Genomic DNA, 6,220 nt, shown 5'->3' with positions numbered 1-6,220 from the left:
TCCTCTACCAACTTTAGCTGCTATGGCCACTTCCATCTCCTTAGCAGCTGGCTATCCCTGCTATATGTCAGAATCTAAAGAAGAACAGTCACACTGGTCCAAGACTGAAAGTAATTCTTGGGCTACAGAATTCTCTGGTATTCAGGGTATTCAAGGAGTGGGTGGCCAACTGCTTGGTAGGCGCATGGCAGAGTGCATTTAAGGTCAGTTATTTGGACTCAGTGATCTTCGTCATCCCTTCTAACTCCGAGATTCTAAAGCTCCTCTGTGTAATGTGATGTCCAGCCCTGCTGAATGAACTAACCTGCAGATTTGAACCCACTCATTGCAGGTCTGTATGTCCCTCTGGAATTAACTCTATCAAGTAAACTCTCGGAACCTCCACAGGACCATTCAAAGTGTACATTAATCAGGGCACTGGAGCATAATAGACATATGATGCCCTTTCACCATTAGTTTTAAACAGTTGTAAATAATTATGGAATATATAAGTTATCTTTAGCAGAAAATTGTCACGCATAATAACTGGTGGATGCCAGTTATTAAGATAGGGAAATGGTAGAAGATGTAGGGTCACATATTCAAGGGAAACGTTAAGCATCCTGAGTGAAGGTAATGTGTGGGTTTGGGAGCACAAAGGAACCGGATTCAAACCCTGTTTCTTTTATTTACTAGATGAATGACCCCAGATAAATGTCTGAGCTTTCTTCATCTATTGATATAAGAATTATTATGCTTACCTCACAGGGTTGCAGTAAGAATTAAATGGCATAAGAAAATGTGAAGCACAGAGCATGGTATGTAGAAGGCTCTCAAAAAACGCTAGGTATTCTCATTAAGGGACAGAAACAATACAAAAGGTGGAGCCATAGCCAGAAAGGGTCCTTGATGTTTAAGGCCCCATAAGCATGGAGAAAGCACACTAAAGTGTTTCCTGTATATAATTAAATTGTGTTCATTGATTATCCCTGATAAGCTTACCTTATGAATCAGGGGACTATCTCCATCTTCCCTAATATTTTATCTTTGATTATTGATTGGGACACATTTTAATCTCTCAGCATTTGGATTCACACAGTAAGCACTCTTATCTGACTTAATTATATATCGATAAGAGCAGGGCACTGTAATCTGTATAACTCACTGGGCTTTTCAAAAGGACATCTCTAAACTTGACAGCAAAAACTTTTAGGAAACAACAGCTTCAGGTCCCCACAGTGAAGGATCTGTGGAGAACCTTGATAGATTAGCCCTGACTATTCCATAGTTCAAAGTCAAACTGTTGGAGTGGTCAGGCCTACAAACTGGGTGATCACAGTTTATATATACAAAAGGATAATTTACGAAGATAGTAGCATTCAGAAGATGCATAATTTAGGACAAAATTCTTTTGAAGAATGATATTTGTAATTATTAGCTAAAGTGATGCCATCATGTGGCAAAAGCAAAAATCGCATGCACTCAGAGCCAATTCTAAGAGTAGCAATCTTGAACTGATTTTAATTAATTCATTTTGATAATTGAATTAATTGATTTTCATTAATTTATTTTCATTTACATTATTGTTATTTCAAGTATTTTACAGAGTGAAACTTTATTACTGTCTTTTAGTTGGATGACTTCAAATGCATGTAATTCAAATGTGTATAAAAGTGCATAAGATATGTAAAATGATTAAATGGACTCCTGAAGCTAAGTGAAACGAGACGAAATTCGGACTTGGATAATGTTAACTAAGCATTAGATTGCTTTGCTTTTTTTAGAACTCTGTTAAATAATTTGATTGATTCCCTGAGTAAAAATAATTATATAGAGTGCTAAAAGAATTGACCAGCATTAAAAATATAAAGGCAAGGTCTTGTCAGTATGGCAGGCTGAGTGCATGCAAATGTAAAGAAAAGTGAGAGATACAGCTGAGGAGGTTTAGATTAGGCGTCAGAAACCTGGAGCTGGAGAAAATGGTGTGTGGGAATGAGAACATAGAGAAAAACTAGAGTTTTAAATTAAAATATATACTTAGAAAGTTGACCCCTGAATTCCCAGCCACCACACCCTCTGTATACACAGAACTCCAGGCAGCCAGACTCTCATTCCCCAAGAAACTAACTGGAATGTATTGATACCTCTCTGGCTTTTATTTCAAAATGCTATGGAAAAACCCTCTTCTTCTGGTTAAGATAAACATAGGCAAGATTTATCCTTCCAATTGAAACAGCTAAAAAACAGGACAAAACATATGAAACAACGGTTCTCAGGACACTAAAGCAGAGAAAACTAAAAAGCAGACAGAGGCAAAAAAAAAACACATTAGGTAAAGAGGAAGAAAGGTAAAGTAACAAGCAAAAATAAAAACAAGACACTGTAGAGAAATGTCTTCAAAGTACCTAAAGAAAAATAACTATCAACCTAGAATTAGGTTGGATATAGTGTTCTACATGTTAATGAGATCAAATTGATTTACTTGTATCCAAATCTTCTGTATGCTTACTGATTTTTGTCTGCTCGTTTGTCTATCAGTTGATAGACTTGTGTTCATAGACGTGGGTTAATATCCTCAACTATGATTGTGGATTTATCTACCTTTGCTTTAATTCTGTCAATATTTGTTTTATTTATTTATTTATTTTTTTTTTTTGCGGTACGCGGGCCTCTCACTGCTGTGGCCTCTCCCGTTGCGGAGCACAGGCTCCGGACGCACAGGCTCAGAGGCCGTGGCTCACGGGCCCAGCTGCTCCGCGGCATGTGGGATGCCCCCGGACCGGGGCACGAACCCGCGTCCCCTGCATCGGCAGGCAGACTCTCAACCACTGCACCACCAGGGAAGCCCTGTTTTATGTATTTTGAAGCCATGTTATGTGATATATACTAATTTAGGGCTGTTGTACCTTCTTCTTGAATTGACCTTTTTATTATGATGTATTATCCTTCAGCTCTTACACTTCTTGCCTTATATTTTGTTCTATGTGAATATAGTCACACCAGGTTTCTTCTAGTTAAGTGTTTTATTTTCGATCTGCCTGCTCTCTTCTTGAGCTCTATTTCCTTGTGCCAGGGTTTGGAAAACACCCTCAAAGAGAAAGCTGGAATGAAAGTGAGGCTCACTACATGTGCTTTCCTTCCCTCAAGGACCTTAGCCCTTTCTATCCAGTTCCTGTAGAGAGCTGTTTAATGTGGCTGAATTCTCTTTCACTCCATTCTTTTTTCCCTACTTTATAAGTGACACTGCAGGGACCAGCAAATATGGCCTGAGGGACAAAGTGGCCCATCTCCAGGTTTTACAAATCATTTTATTGAAACAGGCCCTACTCATTCACTTACATATTATCACCGGCTGCTTTCATGGCACCACCACAGAGTTGAGCAGCTGTGATGGAGATCATATGGTTGGGATGTCTAAATAACTACTATCTGGCTCTTTACAGAAAAAGTTTGTCGACCCCTGAGGTACAGAGAAGGAAAAATTATGTGTAGCCTGAGGGCATGGGGTGGGGTGTCCGTTAGGGCTGGAAGAGATTTTTCTCAGCTAGGCCTGCCTGCAGCCTTCATTGGCCAGAACAGGCTCTGTTCCCTCTTCTGGGGCTTTATTAAAGGTCTTCAGCCGGGTTTACTTCATAATGCCAGGTGTGTCCTCTTTACATCTAGGGGTAAACTTGGGCTTCAGATTATCCTCAACCTCTAGCTGGATCTGGGCCTCTGGAACTTTGTTACTTTTAAGGAAGCGCAGCCCCGCTTGTGCTCTTGCCGGTATTCAGGCATCAGTCATCTCTACTCTCACACTGCTCACAGGTGTGAGAAAAGTGAATTGGCTCCCTTCTTGAGCACCTTTAAGACGAGGAGGACTTTTCCTGACCTGTCCACCAAGGACTCCGGGCTCAGCCTCTCCCTGCACCTGCAACTGCCTCAGATCTCTTTTTTATTTCGGAGGGCGTGGGTCTTCCAATTCTATAGGTTTTTCAGGTTTTTGTTTCCCTCAGCCCCCTCTCTTAATGACCCCAGAAAGTGAGTTCTAGGCGCTTTCCTAGAGACCATACCGCACTCCTTAAGAGAGCTTTGCTTTTCATTGGTTATCAACCCTTGTTGGGGGCATTGTTCTCTGTTTTTTAACCAATTTGTTGTGTACGTCTTAGATTTTACAGTAATGAAACTTTGAGATCTGGTTTTCCTCTACCATCTGAAACTGGGAGATTCTATATTGCTTTTAGAATATGGTCGGTACAGAACATATTTGCAAAAAGCTCTTTTGTATCTAATTTCTTTCCACTTGTAAGGTGAAGGATTTGCAATTGGAATAATTAACCACAAGGGGGAGTGTTTCTTTTGATTTTCATTTCCTTCAATAAAACTAACAAATACATATAGTTTATGCTGGGTTTTATGTTTGTGACCAATGAATAAAATTACACGAGTAGAATGTGATATTTTGTAAATAATTCTATCCAATCACAAAGCCTAATCAACAATTTTTTTGTACACCTACAAGGTGCAAGGCTCTCTGCTAGCTGTTAGAAGATGCTACAATCTGTCTTTACAAGCCAGATATATAGAAAGGAGCTTGAAATATTGGGTGATTTGTTAAAATGAGCAATTCCAGATGGGTTTATGTTGAACTAATAATTTATACAATAACTACTGCATCATCTATTTTTAATGAGAAATTCAAATACCACCAAAAATGTCTTAAAGATATGAGTCAAATGTCTACAGATCTCCTACCACACAGTTCAAACTTCCTCATACAGACGTATTTTCACTTTCCATAAATTCTGCTAGACTTAATAAAAAGGTAAATGTGGACTGAGATTTGAAAATCTATTTCCTCTATTTTTTAACATAGCATACAGGCTTCAACTTGCTTAAAGTCACTGAAGCTAAGTAGCATTTCATGGAGAGTTCCTGATAATGGGCCCAAACATATGACAAGGTACCTAGGGCTAGGTACCATTTAATAGCTGAAAATGATGACAGAAAATATTTGAGCAAAATAAGGAATTTATTATCTTGCGTAAGTGACGTGTCCAGGGATGAGGCTTTGTTGGCTTCCTTTTCAGAACTGCTTGAGCTCAGGCTCCTCACACATGGCTCCAAGCAGATGCAGCAGTCATATCTGAAAATGTGTGTGTGTGTGTGTGTGTGTGTGTGTGTGTGTGTGTGTGTGTCTTGCTAATGAAAGTGGAATAAAATCCAAACTGGCTTTCAGGACCTCCCAGGATCTGTATGTTCAGATTCCCTTTAATCTCTTAAAAATCATCCCACCAGGCTCTCTCCCTTATATTTCAGACACACTAGCCTCTCTTCTATTCTTCAAATGTGCTGAGTCTTTTCCTACCCCGAAGCCAGGTTGCCTCTGTCCAGAATGCTCTCCCCCCAGCACTGCACAAGCTGGCTCCTCTGCTCCTTCAGGTCTCAGCTCAGCTCAATGTTCATTCACTCCTGATCCTAACGAATGTGCACCCTGCTTCTCCCCTTCTCATTTCCTTCATATCACTCATCATAAACTACCCTTATTTGTTTTCTTACATATAGTCTGTCTTCCTAACTAGAAAGCAAGCTCCGTGAAGCAAGGACCTTATTTTTATAGTTCACAGATGTATCCCCAGTGCTTAAATAACAATAAACACTCAATAAATATTTATAGAATAAACATATTACTTTTTAAAAACATCTTTATCGGAGTATAATTGCTTTAAAATGTTGTGTTAGTTTCTGCTGTATAACAAAGTGCGTCAGCTCTACGTATACATATATCCCGGTATTCCCACCCTCTTGGGTCTCCCTCCCACCCTCCCTATCCAACCCCTCTAGGTGGTCACAAAGCACCGAGCTGATCTCCCTGTGCTATGCAGCTGCTTCCCACTAGCTGTCTAGTTTACATTTGGTAGTGTATATATATGTCCATGCCACTCTCTCACTTCGTCCCAGCTTACCCTTCCCCTTCCCTGTGTCCTCAACTCCATTCTCCATGTCTGCATCTTTATTTCTGTCCTGCCCCTAGGTTCGTCAGAACCATTTTGTTTTTTCTTTTAGAGTCCATATATATTTGTTAGCATACGGTATTTGGTTTTCTCTTTCTGACTTACTTCACTCTGTATGACAGACTCTAGGTCCAACCACATCACTACAAATAACTCAATTTCGTTTCTTTTTATGGCTGAGTAATATTCCATTGCATATACATGCCACATCTTCTTTATCCATTCATCTGTCGATGGACACTTAGGTT

This window comes from Physeter macrocephalus, chromosome 8, assembly GCF_002837175.3.
Source record: "Physeter macrocephalus isolate SW-GA chromosome 8, ASM283717v5, whole genome shotgun sequence".
Taxonomy (NCBI): domain Eukaryota; kingdom Metazoa; phylum Chordata; class Mammalia; order Artiodactyla; family Physeteridae; genus Physeter; species Physeter macrocephalus.
Note: the sequence above shows the minus strand (reverse complement) of the source record.